Here is a 14,785-nt window from a genome sequence, read left to right on the forward strand (position 1 = left end):
GTTTATGAAAGTAAGTCTGCCATCTCCTCTTAATCTAGGCATCTTCCATCAATACTCTACCATCTTCGTCCTTGATGCATCTCACTTGGTCCAAATCCCGAGCCTTCCTCTCTCTCAACTTGGCCAGCCGGAATAACTTCATCTCCCACCTTTTCCCCCCAATTCCTCGTACATACGACCATAAGCCGCAGTTTTAGCCTCTGTGACCGCCAACTTAGCCTCAGTCTTATCAAAGACTGGCAACATAAATTATAATAGAAAAAACAAAAATAACAATCTCTTCAGAACAAGTGATAACAATTCAATGCAAGTAAAGACTCAGCTTAAACGACAAGTCATCAAACAGAACACACACATATGGCATCTCGTGTGCATATTACTGTCACAATAACAATAGCCATCCTTATCACTCTGTCCTGATAAAGCCACAATAGCCACCCGTATAACTCCGCCTTGACAAAATTACAATAGCCATCCGTATCACTCTGCTCCAACAAAATCACAATAGGCACCCATATCACTCCGCCTTGACAAAATTACAATAGCCACCCATATCACTCCGCCTTGACAAAATCACAATAGCCACCCGTATCACTCCGCCCTTGAAAAATCACAATCACAATCGCACGGTAAATACCTCGTATCAACTCCCAAACAATCCGCTCAATATGTACACATGTGCCACAATAATCACAAAATAATAATGTCAAAATTTCATCAAAGATATAAACTCATAGTTTATCAACAAGGTGCACAAGAATATGGAAATAGTAAAATGCAGATGGTATTGGACATATAAAGCATTACTACGGCTAGAACAAATGTATTGATCATGTTCATATAGCCCCAAAGTGATTAAACATGTTTCATATAAAATACATCCCCAAATAAAGGTATATTAATAGCCTAATGTCTAATCCGGTCACAAGCCGCACATAGCACCCGTGTACACGCTCGTCACCTCGTATACACGCCGCTTTTCGCATAATACGAATAGGCAAATAAGTCCAAATCCTAAAGGGTATTCCCCCCACAAGGTTAGACAAGATACTTACCTCAAATAAGCCAAATTAGTACTCTATATTTGAGGGTTCCCCATATTTGTATATGGCTAAGATATGAGATTTGTATTGGATGGTGCCGAGACTTGCAGTATTTCTTTATTATTATTGATTCTACATTTCAATATTAGATAGGTTAGAGAAATAGCTTCAAATTCACAGAAGGTCTCTTTAGAGTGGGCATCTCGGTTGTAGTACTATTGGGTGCTTACGAGGAAATACAATGGCTTATAAGCCTTAAGACGAAGTGGTTTCATGATAGGATCTCTTGTGGTGAGCTTTGATTAAGGACCATAGTGTAATGGCAAGGAGAAGTGTTAACCTGAAGGTAAATCAAGAGGAATTCGAAGAAATATGTTAACTTGGTAGTGGTTTGGATCAACATAGTAACCTTGAACACAAAGCATATTGGGCGATTTTCAGTTTGCCTTGTTTGTGTCAACGCAGGATCTTCTCTCGAATGCAGAGGAGTAGAAGTGCAAACAACCTCATTCCTCTTGATCCAGAAATCGAACGAACACTACATAGAGTGAGAAGGGAACTCGAAGCTAGAACGACAATAGAAAGAGAGTTGGACATCGTAGTTCAACCACAGCCAATAGAGATGGCAGGCAATGAAGAGCGTCCGGTGATTGAAGCCGCAAGGCCCAATCTTGCGAATATGACTCAGGCTATTGTGAAGCCTGATATCACTGGGCATTTTGAACTCAAACAGTACATGGTACAGCTGATTCAGTCCACAGGACAATATGTGGGTCTATCTCATGAGGACCCGCAGAGGCATATTCAAAACTTCTTGGAAATTACGGACACTTACAATTATCCGAACGTTTCCAAGGACTATGTCAGGCTGACACTATTTCCTTTTTCACTGTTGGGGGAAGCTAAGGAATGGTTGCAAAAGGAGCCCGCGAACTCTATCCACACTTGGGATGATCTAGCAAGGAAATTCCTGATCAAGTTTTTCCCAACTAAGAAGACAAAGTCGCTGAGGAGCCAAATTCTTGGGTTCCAACAACGGGATGGCGAGACACTTCGTCAAGCTTGGGAAAGATACAAGAAGCTACTCAGAGACTGCCCGCATCATTGTCAAACTGATGAGGTATTGGGTCACACTTTTGTTGATGGGTTAGATGAAGCATCAAAGATAAATCTTGACTCAGCTTGTGGGGGTAGTTGCATGGCAAGGCCGTATAGTGAAATACAACTCTTGCTAAATAACTTCACTGCTAACGACCATAATTGGCAAGGAGAGGGGGATTCAAGAAGGGGAATTAAACAGAAGGCAGCCAGGTTGATTGAGCTTGATGACTTTTCCGCCATGAGAGCCGATATAGCAAAATTGGCAAATCAGATGAATAAAATGACAACACAACAAATGCAACATGTACAGCAGATGTCTATTTGTTGCGAACTATGCGGAGACAGTCATATGATTGACATGTGCCCCACGAATCCTGAATCTATATACTATGTGGGGCAACAAAACAGAGGTTCTATGAATCAACATGCACAATATGGGAACACTTACAACCCAAACTGGAGGAATCATCCTAACTTCTCATGGGGCGGAAATCAACAGAATCAGAATCAGTATAGGCCTCAAGGAAATTTTACTCAACCTCAGAAGCCACCCCAACAAATAGAAGAAAGTACGAATGACTTGCTGAAAAAGTTGTTGCTAGACAATCAACAGCTCAGGACCGATTTCAGAAATCTTGAGAAGCAAATGGGGCAGTTAGCAGCAAACCAAAACACTAGACCTACAGGCTCACTTCCCAGTGATACAGAGAAGAACCCTCAAGTTAATGCAGTTACACTTAGAAACGGGAGGGAACTAGAGGAAGTGCCAAAGAAGATAAAAGTAAAACCTATACCTGAGGGGGAGCTGACACCTAAGGCAATACAAGAGTCAAAGGAAAATGATGCAAGTTCAGAGCGAATGGAGGTTACAAGGCCACCACCACCTTTCCCCCAAAGATTACAGAAAAAGAATGACGATCGCATGTTCAACAAATTTCTCTCTATGTTGAGTCAGGTTCAATTAAATATTCCATTAGTGGATGTACTTCGTGAAATTCCAAAGTATGGTAAGTACATAAAAGACATAGTGGCTCACAAGAGGAAATTGACTGAGTTCGAGACGGTTGCACTTACTGAGGAGTGCACATCAAGGGTCCAAAACAAGCTTCCCCAAAAGCTTAAGGATCCTGGCAGCTTCACCATTCCAGTGCGAATCGGTAATATTGACGTGGGACGTGCTCTTTGTGATTTGGGTGCAAGCATAAATCTGATGCCTTTATCCTTGTTTAAGCAATTGGGTCTGGGAGCTCCGAGACCAACCACTGTGATGTTGCAATTAGCTGATAGGTCCATAGCCTACCCCGAAGGAGTGATTGAAGATGTGCTGCTGCAAATTGGAAAATTCATCTTCCCAGCTGACTTCATTATTCTAGACTTTGAGGCTGATGAACAAGTTCCAATCATATTGGGACGACCTCTCTTGGCTACTGGTGATGCAATAATTAAAGTGAGAGAAGGGAAAATGATTATGAGGGTGGACAACGAGGAAGCAGTCTTCAATGTCTACAAAGCAATCCAACTTCCCCGCCACTATGAGGAGCTCTCTATGATATCTGTTGTGGAGGTGGATGAGAAACTTCTTGACACGAGTGTATATCTAGACGATTCTCTAGAAAAAGCAATCATGATGTTTGATAGCTTGGAGATGGATGATGAGGTTGAGGAGATGATGCATATCCTAGATGCATCATGTGCTTACATGCAAGGAATAATCCCGTTTGAGCCCCTGAATAGGCCAAGTGGCCCCCCACCAAAGCCGTCAATTGAAAAAGCTCCAAAATTGGAACTTAAACCCCTACCCCCTCACCTTCAATATGCTTATTTGGGAAGTTCTGACACTTTACCTGTTATTATTTCTTCTCACTTGTCTAAATTACAGGAAGAAAAGCTATTAAGGGTGCTACGTGAGCACAAGCGAGCAATTGGGTGGACAATGTCTGACATTAAAGGCATTAGTCCAGCTTTCTGCATGCACAAAATCCTCATGGAGTACGGACACAAGCCAAGTGTAGAGCATCAACGCCGACTAAATCCAATCATGAAAGAAGTGGTAAGAAAAGAAGTGATTAAGTGGCTTGATGCAGGTATTGTATTTCCAATCTCTGATAGTAAATGGGTAAGCCCCGTTCAATGTGTGCCGAAGAAAGGGGGGATAACCGTAGTAGTTAATGAAAATAATGACTTAATTCCTACAAGAACTGTCACTGGATGGAGAATTTGCATAGATTATAGAAAACTGAACAATGCCACTCGGAAAGACCACTTTCCCCTTCCCTTTATTGACCAAATGCTTGATAGATTAGCTGGCCAGGAATACTACTGTTTCCTGGACGGTTATTCAGGGTATAATCAGATTGCTATAGCCCCAGAAGACCAAGATAAAACTACATTTACATGTCCTTATGGCACGTATGCGTTCAAGAGAATGCCCTTCGGTCTTTGTAATGCACCTGCGACTTTTCAAAGGTGTATGATGGCTATTTTTACTGACATGGTTGAAAGATTTGTAGAAGTATTCATGGACGATTTTTCTGTGTTTGGATGTTCTTTTGATAGTTGTTTGATGAACCTTGATAAAGTGCTTGCTAGGTGTGAAGAGACGAACTTGGTGCTAAACTGGGAAAAGTGCCATTTCATGGTACGTGAAGGTATAGTTTTGGGGCACAAGGTTTCAAAAGATGGTCTACAGGTGGATAAAGCGAAGGTGGAGACGATTGAAAAATTGCCCCCACCGACATCCATCAAAGGCATTCGCAGTTTCTTGGGTCATGCAGGTTTTTATCGTCGTTTCATTAAAGATTTTTCGAAAATTTCTTCTCCTTTGTGCAGGCTTCTAGAGAAAGATGTTACCTTCAAGTTTGATAATGCATGTCTGAAAGCATTTGAGGAGCTGAAGGGAAGATTGGTGACTGCACCAATTATCATTGGCCCCGATTGGACACAACCATTTGATGTGCGATGCAAGTGACATAGCAATCAGACCGGTGTTGGGGCAAAGGAGGGATAAAATCTTTCACTCCATTTATTATGCGAGCAAAACTATGAATCCAGCTCAGATGAATTATACAGTTACTGAAAAGGAGTTGCTTGCAGTGGTGTGGGCGTTTGACAAGTTCAGATCCTATCTAGTGGGAACCAAAGTCATCGTCTACACAGATCATTCAGCTATCAGGTACTTATTTGAAAAGAAAGACGCCAAGCTGAGGCTGATTCGTTGGGTCCTCCTCTTGCAAGAATTTGACTTAGAGATCAGAGATCGAAAAGGGACAGAAAATCAAGTGGCCGATCATTTATCCAGATTAGAAAGTCGGGACCATGTAGCTGAAGGAGGGTCAATCAAAGAAACATTTTCGGATGAGCAAATATTAGCAGTCACCTCAGGTGAAGCCCCATGGTATGCAGATTATGTGAATTTTATTGCAAGTGGGGTGATGCCACTAGAATTGACATCTGAAAATAGAAGAAGATTCTTACATGATGTAAGGTTCTACATGTGGGATGAGCCATTCTTATATAGGCAGTGTGCAGATCAGTTGGTGAGAAGGTGTGTTCCTGAGGAAGAGATGAAGGCTATACTGCATGACTGCCATGCTTCGCCATATGGAGGTCATCACGGCGGGGATAGAACCGCCCAAAAAGTGCTACAATCAGGTTTCTATTGGCCAAAATTGTTTAAGGATGCACATGCCTTCGTTAAAAAGTGTGATAGATGCCAAAGAATCGGAACTATCACGAAGAAGCACGAGATGCCCTTGCAAAATATTCTGGCAGTAGAACTTTTTGATATTTGGGGGATTGATTTCATGGGACCATTCCCACATTCTAATGGGCACAGATACATCTTGGTGGCGGTCGACTATGTTTCTAAGTAGGTGGAGGCCATTGCTCTTCCTACTAATGACGCAAAAGTAGTGGTAAGCTTTGTAAAGAAGCACATCTTCACACGTTTTGGGACTCCAAGAGTGTTGATAAGCGACGGGGGAACTCACTTTTGTAACAAATTGCTGAATAATATTCTTGCAAAATACGGAGTTAAGCACAAAGTTTCCACTGCCTATCATCCCCAAACGAGTGGTCAAGTAGAAGTTTCCAACAGAGAGGTAAAGCAGATTTTGGAAAAGACAGTAAGTATCAATAGAAAGGACTGGGCCGGGAAGCTGGATGACGCATTATGGGCATATCGCACTGCATACAAGACCCCAATAGGTACTTCTCCGTATAGGTTGGTTTATGGGAAGGCATGCCATCTGCCCGTCGAGCTTGAACACAAAGCATATTGGGCGATTAAAAAGCTAAATATGGAGATGGACTTGGCCGGTGAGAAGAGATTGCTACAACTCAACGAGCTTGATGAGTTTCGATTGCATGCGTATGAAAATGCCAAATTGTATAAAGAAAAGACCAAAAGGTGGCATGATAAGCATATCCAACATCGTGAGTTTGAGCCAGGTCAAGAAGTTCTACTGTTTAATTCAAGGCTAAAGCTTTTTCCAGGAAAGCTTAAATCTCGATGGTCAGGTCCGTTTGAAGTGGTTAGTGTGAAACCTCATGGTGCGATAGAATTGTGTGATAAGGGTTCCAATGCGACATTCTTGGTAAATGGCCAAAGAGTAAAACACTATTGGGGTGGTGACATTGCACGTCACAAGATCACAATGGATTTAGTGGAGGCATGAAGAACATGTTGCGTCGTGCCGCGACATTAAATCAGGCGCTTCTTGGGAGGCCACCCAAGTTAGTTAGTTCATTATTTTGTAGGAATTAGATCTTGTATGTATATAAAAAAAAAAAAAAAAAACTCGGTCCAGATATGGGAAAACGAGGCGGATGCGTCGCATCCCCCTCAGCATGAAAAAATTGACGGGCCAATTGCTCAAGGCAGTGAAGTCTGTCTATCGCGTCCGTGTCGCGTCCAACAAATTTTGAAGGAAGAAGAGGGGATGCGTCGCGTCTAAGCTCGCACGCACAGGTAAGTGCTATATATTTTAACACATCTTAAAAAAAAAAAAGTCAGGCATACAAACGCATACAAATTCTTTAATCGAACTTGCGACGCATACAAACACATACAAATTCTTTAATCCAACTTGTGAAGCATACAAACGCGACAGGTACGCATCATCTTCTTCGTTCTTTCTTTTTCTTCTCTCCTAATTCTTCTCTTTTCACTCTCTCAATGGTAGCAACAAGTAGGTTTTGCAATTTCAAATATCACACATGTAAGTAAGAAAGGAACTGAAAAAGCCTGGGGTTTAGGGCTATCGTTCTTGGTAGTTATAATGGTTGCGAGATGATAAACTATAATTCCCTTCATCTCGTTAATTTTGGGAGGGTAGTCGCATTACCCAACTGATAGAATAAAATAGGCACACTTGTTGCATATCACATGTTCGACGAATTGTCCGTGAGGAAAATTTAGGCATCGGTGAAGTCTGAGTAACCGAGCAACATTGGTATATGCTTGAGAATAGGTGTGGGGTCGAAGGAGGTGCTATGTGAAATTGACCGTGGTTAGTGAGCGTCGCTTGGATAGACCTCATGTTGGGCATAACGATATCTATATAGCACAATGCTTATTTGTAAAATTGAAGAGAGTTATCACATACTTGCTGAAAGCCATGAGCTATAATTCCATGAAGTATTGAATGGCATGACTTTACGAATAATTGGAAGTGCAAGCTGTTGCAACTGCTTTAAAGCTGAACTTCGCTGTTTCATATGCTAATTGTTGATTTCTTTGCATTGCAGGTACTTAGATTCGTAAAATGACAGCAATGAGTAAACCATCCAAGCAACAAGACAAAGATGGTAACAAGCAACCACCCAAAAAGCCTACCGGAAGGGCAGCAGGCGCCCCAAATCCACAGAAAAAAGGAAGCGGACGGAGAAGGAAATGGAACTGCAGCCTAGGAAGTTAAGTGATGATTCAGAGCAAGAAGAAGAGGAACCATTAGTCAGGAGGACAGTGAAGAAGGGTATTACACCAAGCAAAGGAATAGAGATAAGAGAGCCTGTGACATACCAAAGAAAAGCCTCCAAAAAAAGTGATCCGACTGATAAAGGGAAGGAGAAGATTACTACAGAATCTGAGTCCGAATCCGATTCGGATAATGACCTCCTACATGTCGACATGAGTGATGAAGATGAGGGTGAACCCATAGACCGAGTTGCTTGGGAGAAAAACTTTGTTAATGAGAAGGCATTCCGAGCCTATAAGAAGATACTGGTTTCAAAGAAGTATATTCCGGAAAAGCCGATCAACATCGGAACACTTAAGAAAAAGTACTCAGAGTTTCTAAAATCAATTCGAGAGGTGCAACAATGGGGACCCATCTTGAAAGGTCACGGCAAAGCCAACCTCACCATTGTTAGAGAGCTTTACGCCAATTGGCGTCACGCCAGGGGCAACATTATGAGAGTAAGAGGGGTAGATATTAATGTGTCAGCTGAAGCTCTGAATAACTTCTTAGGGGTGCCACACACACTTACAGATAGGTTTGACTCCATATGCAAAACACCAGATTATGCACACATTAAGTCTGTCCTATGCCCTACCAGGAAGGATGCAGAGTGGAAGCATGGGAGTATGGAGTACCATTCTATAGCCAAGGAATTCATGAGTGCGTTAGCACGTGTGGCCCTAAATTTCATATGTAACCGCCTGATGCCATGCCAACACAAAACTGATGTCCCTCGTCACCGCGCACTAGTATTATATGCTTTATTGGAGGGGATACCGCTCAACTTAGGAGCCATCATGCATGATCAAATGCAGCGCACCAGGATGAATTACAAGTGGAGGCTGTTCTTTGCTAATACCCTATCGGCTTTCTTGACAGAGATGGGAGTACTATGGGACAAGGAGAATGACGACATTGAGGCTAAAGCTCCAGGACCATACGATGTCACTCATGTTCTAGAGCCGAACAAGGGAAGGTCTTCTAAGCTCACCATTCAACAATTATTTGAGCAGATGCAAGCAGATATGCAAGAGAACAGGGCTGAGCTGATAGCGACTCGTGTCGAGTTGAGTGCCACCAGGGATGAGTTGAGACAGACTCGTGCGGATCTAAGCCGAGTTCAGACTGAGCAGGCCACGATGATGAAGGAGATATCATTACTCCTCAGAGCTCTGGTTCAATGTGCAGGTACAGACATCTCACAGCTGATTGCATCATCCACTGCCGGACCATCCACTCCTGTTCCTCCTATAGTCACTGAGGCTCCACACAACAGGCCTACTGAGGTCGCTGTAACACCTGCTACAGAATCAGCTCCAGTTGTTGATGATAGGACAATGACAGCTCTCCCTATGCGTGAGGATGATGTTGCAAGGCCGGAGGGGGTCCTGGTGAATGCTATGGATGCAGATGCTCTTCCACAGACTGCGGATGAGCCTTCCACCTTGACTTGAGGGAGTTCTTCTCACCCTACTTTACCTTGTTTGTGTGCATTGGGGACAACGCACAGTTCTAAGTGTGGGGTGGGGGCTATTCATATTTTGTTGTATGGATGAATGTACTAAAATATTCACTGGATTAATGGCATATAATAGCAGTAAATTCATCTATATGGAGTAACTCTCAGTTTATTCTTGAAGGTAATAAAAAAAAATAAAAAAAAAAAGGTAATAAAAAAATAAAAAAAAATTCTTTGTAGGTAGTAATAATCCCCTGTGGTTTTTCTTTGTGCATCGGTTCTTTTCCATGGGATGTATTTTGAACCGGGTAGAAATTTTTTTCTTTTAGAATAGATTAGAGTTAGAAAATAAATGGAGGAAGAAATATGAGATTCCGAGGGGGCTATTGATTTGTTTGATAGTAGCATATTCAGGTTTTGGCATATGTAGGGCCTCTCCTATGTTTTGAAATTGATCATGAAGCCTTCATGTATTGGATAGCATGTTTGTGATACCTATGTCTCGTTTACATGACTTATGTTCACTTTGCGCTTAATGTTTAATATCTCGTGGCTTCGTGAATACTTGCATTGTTTGAGAGTCGGAATGTGATCGTCCTTAATGAGTCATGTGCCATGTGTGGTGAGGTTTTTGTGTAGTCCATGTATTGTACTTGTGTCTAGAACTTGCCCGGTATGTGAGTTGAAGCGAAATTTTAGGTGATGCTCGGTTTGAAAAATAATTTTAGGCTTTCTTTGATCTTTTTGAGCTTACTGCTTATCACAAATAAAATCTATCCCTAGTTAACCCTTTTTGAGCCTGTAGACCTGTTATTTGGTACCCACATTACAAGCCTATACCCTTTTTATTCTTAATTGACATTGTTTTGATCCTTTTACCTCTTAAAGCACTTTAATTGTTAGATGAGCGCTAAAAGAAGTAAGAAGGGACTAAGTGTGGGGTGACTTTTGAGTGGAACCAATGAAAGGAAGAAAGGTGCACTTGTTTTGTAAAATACTACACCACTAGCGGAATTTGAAAAAAAAGAAGAAGGAAAAATAGAAATGAATAAATTGTTGTCTTGTTTTTGCTAGTGGGTATGAACTAAAGTAGTGCTTAAAGAAAAAGGGACTGTTTTGGGGGTGATATTCTTTGTGAAATTGAAATGGTATTGAAGAATCTGCGCTTAAGTTATTTGGTGATGTGTTAAAGTGCTTAGGAGGTTGAGTCACTATTCCTAAAATATATCCTACCCTTCCCTTAGCCCACATTACAACCATGAAAAAGTCCTAATTGATTTTAGATCGAGTGAGCTTACATTAGTAGAGATTTACATTAAGGGCAAGCCTATGGTACCAATTTCATGCATGTGACTTCTTTGTGAGAGTGAGCGATTTTCTTTGATATATGTGAGTCATTAAAATATAATTGATCATGAGATTCGAATGTGTGGATTAAACTCGCTCTCTTGTTCTTGTTGTGAGGGCACATGGTTTCACGAGGGATAGGTAACGTTATTAGACTTCTCTATGATGTTGGGTGTTCAAGCCATGAGTGCATAGTGATATTAAGTCAGCTTTTGAGGTTAGGGTTGTTGTGAGCATGTTGTCTTTGTTTAAATATTTTCAAAGAATGACATAAGTAAAGGGAAGTGTATATGATGCATATTCTAGAGCCTAATTGTTGCAAATAACCATGGTCATAGGTGCAGTGTGCTTTGAATGATAAGAGCTTAATTTTGTTTTGTCTACTATAGGATGGTTTGTTCGAGGACGAACAAAGGTTTAAGTGTGGGGTAGTGATGTTTGGCATATTTCGATATGTGTTGATGTTACTTTACCCATGTTTTAACCACTTCTTGATGTTATTTGATCTTTAAAATGCCCAACATGGTTTAATTATTGGTTTTATGACTAATTAAGTTATGTGTGACGATTTAAGGTGTTTGGAGTGCAAAATATGAAGAAAAGGTGGTCTAGCCAGAGGAAGAAGGGTTGGATGCATCGCATCCAACCTAGAAAAAAACATCATCTTTTGTGCACCCTTAGCAGTGAAGTCGGCCCATAGTGTCCGCCATAGCATCCGAAACTGGGAAGTAGAAGAGAAGGGTGGATGCGTCGCATCCACCCTCGCATGCAAAAACTGGGAAGTAGAAGAGAAGGTGGATGCATCGCGTCCACCCTCACATGCAAAGTTAAGAAATGGAGGACGAGGTGGATGCGTCGCATCTACCTTAGCATCAACCCCTGAAGCCGATTTGGACTAGGGTTAGGAGAACTCTAGCCCACGACTTTTGGACGCAATATATAAGCTTAAAAACGCTTTTTTTAGTCAGGGAGATATTGGAGAAGGAAAGGAAGCTACAACCAAGTTCTAAAACCACAGAATTCGTCTTGAGTTCTTATTCTCTCTTAAGTTTTTGATTCTTATGCACTCTTTTGAAATTTTGGATGATTGCCTGAATATGAGTGGCTAAGAACCCTATTGTTCTAGGGTCATGGGTATACATGAATGTTGATGTTTGAAGTTTAATTTGACGACGTTGAGTTTATCATATTGGGTTGTTTATTTAATTCTGTTTTTAATTATTTTGCTGAGTAGCTAACAGTGAAATACTATCTACGAATCTAGAGTTGAACTCGAAAGTGGGAATCCTAGATTGCATATAGAAGTAAATAGAGTACGTTCTCAAACCCGGGCATCGGGGAACGGATTCGCAATTAGGATAGACATATACCTAATTGCCTTACTCGGTTGCAATACAGGAATTGTAAATGCGTTCTTGTTAAACTTAATTCCATAGACATATAGGTATTAAGTTAGCTTGAATAGGCGAGTAAGGACTCGACAGATGCTTACGAGCAATATCAACCGCTGCTGCTGCTGCTGCTGCTACTGCTACTACTACTACTACTGCTACTACTGCTACTACTACTACTACTGCTACTGCTACTGCTACTGCTACTGCTACTGCTACTACTGCTACTGCTACTACTACTGCTACTACTGCTACTGCTACTGCTACTGCTACTACTACTACTACTACTACTACTACTACTACTGCTGCTGCTGCTGCTGCTGCTGCTGCTACTGCTACTGCTGCTGCTGCTGCTGCTGCTACTACTACTGCTACTACTGCTGCTGCTACTGCTGCTGCTGCTGCTACTGCTGCTGCTACTACTGCTGCTGCTGCTGCTACTGCTGCTGCTGCTACTACTGCTGCTGCTACTGCTACTGCTACTGCTACTGCTACAATAAGTTTGTAGGGAAAATGTAATGACCTAGTCAGTCGTTTTGTGTGTTTTAGCCTTGTTTCCCCTATTTGATACATTACATTTGTGTATTTGTTGTTATGTGATTTGCGGGGATGTTTGGTTTGGTTCCGAGGAAGTTTTGGATTGAATTGGGATAATAAGTTCCATGGTTGGTGGCTTAAGCTGTGACGGTTGACCATAGTTTGACTTCTCTGTAGACGACCCCCGAAATGGTATTTTGATAGCTCCAATAAGTTTGTATAGTAATTTTGGACTTAGGCGTATGTTCGAATTTGAATTTGGAGGTTCCTAAGTTGACTTGGCTCTAATTGTTCAAAGTTGGAAAGTTGAAGATTTGGAAGGTTCATAGATTTGACTGGGAGTTGACTTCATTGATATCAGGTTTGGATTTTGATTTTGGGAGTTGGAATTGGTTGGTTTTGTCATTTGGTACTCGTGCGCAAAATTTGAGGTTATTCCGAGTTGAATTGATGTGGTTGGACATGAGTTTTGGAAAGTTGGAAGTTGATTAGTTTTTTAGACTTGAATTGAGGTGTGATTCATAGTTTTGATATTATTTTATGTGATTTGAGGCCTCGAGTAAGGCCATGTTATGTTTTTGGGACTATTTGGTATGTTTGGACGGAGTCCCGGAGGGGGGGAGGGGGATCAGGTGCATTTCGAATGAGATTCAGATCATTTCCATATTGTTTGGCAGTTTTGGTCTACTATTTTAGCACCTACGATGGATTGGGCGCAGCTGCAAGCCCGCAGAAGCATACATGGGACCGCAGAAGTGAAGTTGGGCTGTAGGAGCCAGGGACCGCATATGCGGAAATTGTGGCGCAGAAGCAATGCCGCTTCTGTGATGTTGGATGTGCAGAAGCGCTATTGCAGAAACAGCTGAGGGATCGCAGATGCGGGAGGTCGGGAGATTAAGTGAACTTGCAGAAGCGGTGTTTTGTCCGCAAATGCGAAAATGGTTGGGCAGGTTATTTATTTTAAAGGGTTTGCTTATTTTTCATTATTGGAAGTTTTGGAGCTCGGCTAGATGCGATTTTTGGAGGGATTTTCACTATAATTTGAAGGGTAAGTAATATCTACTTAATTTTGATGGTAGATCTTGTTTCCCCATGGATTATTACAAGTAGATTATGGATTTAAAGGTGAAATTTGGGGGGGGAGGAGGGGTTGTTATGGTTTCAGAGAGTGAAAATTGGTGATTTGGGGGTCAATTTGAGGTTGGATTTGGAAGAAAAAATATATCTGGACTCATATTGGAATAGGTGTTCGGAATTTGTGAAATATGTTGGGTTCGGGGGGAATAGCCACCTGTATCGCTCCACCCAGACAGTAAACACAATAGCTACCCATATCACTCTGCCCAGACAATATATCACAGTAGCCACCCGTATCACTCCGCCCTGAAAATATATCAATATCCACACGTATCACTCCACACAATTAATAACACTGAGATGCCACCCTTATACTCCGCATAGCAACAATCAATTCACACAACATATCTACATGTGACAAAATCATAACAATACAACATATCAACTCGTACCACTCGTGCCCATAGGCCACAATATTTCCAAAACATCAATACCAATGTCACCGCAACAAATAACCCACAGCTCAACCACAATGTGAACAAGAATCTCAATAACAACGGAATCAAACGGGAAATAACTCAACAATGAAGGATACTCAATAAAACAACAACTTCAACTAAAACAGGTTAATAGCTCTCAATAACATCAACTTCAATTACTTGCTTAAGAATAAACTTGACACTGAAAGATATAACATGTAATACTAACTTCAATTAAGACATATAAGAGTAAATTCAACAATAGAAGGTAGAACACGAAATAACGACCACAATTAAGCATATAGAAATCAACAACGAAAGATATAACAAGTATTAACAGCTTCTAATTAAATGCATAAAAGTATCCTAAGAGTCTAAACCGGTCAATTTT

The sequence above is a fragment of the Nicotiana tabacum genome, chromosome 13 (assembly GCF_000715075.1).
Source record: "Nicotiana tabacum cultivar K326 chromosome 13, ASM71507v2, whole genome shotgun sequence".
In the NCBI taxonomy this organism is placed as follows: domain Eukaryota; kingdom Viridiplantae; phylum Streptophyta; class Magnoliopsida; order Solanales; family Solanaceae; genus Nicotiana; species Nicotiana tabacum.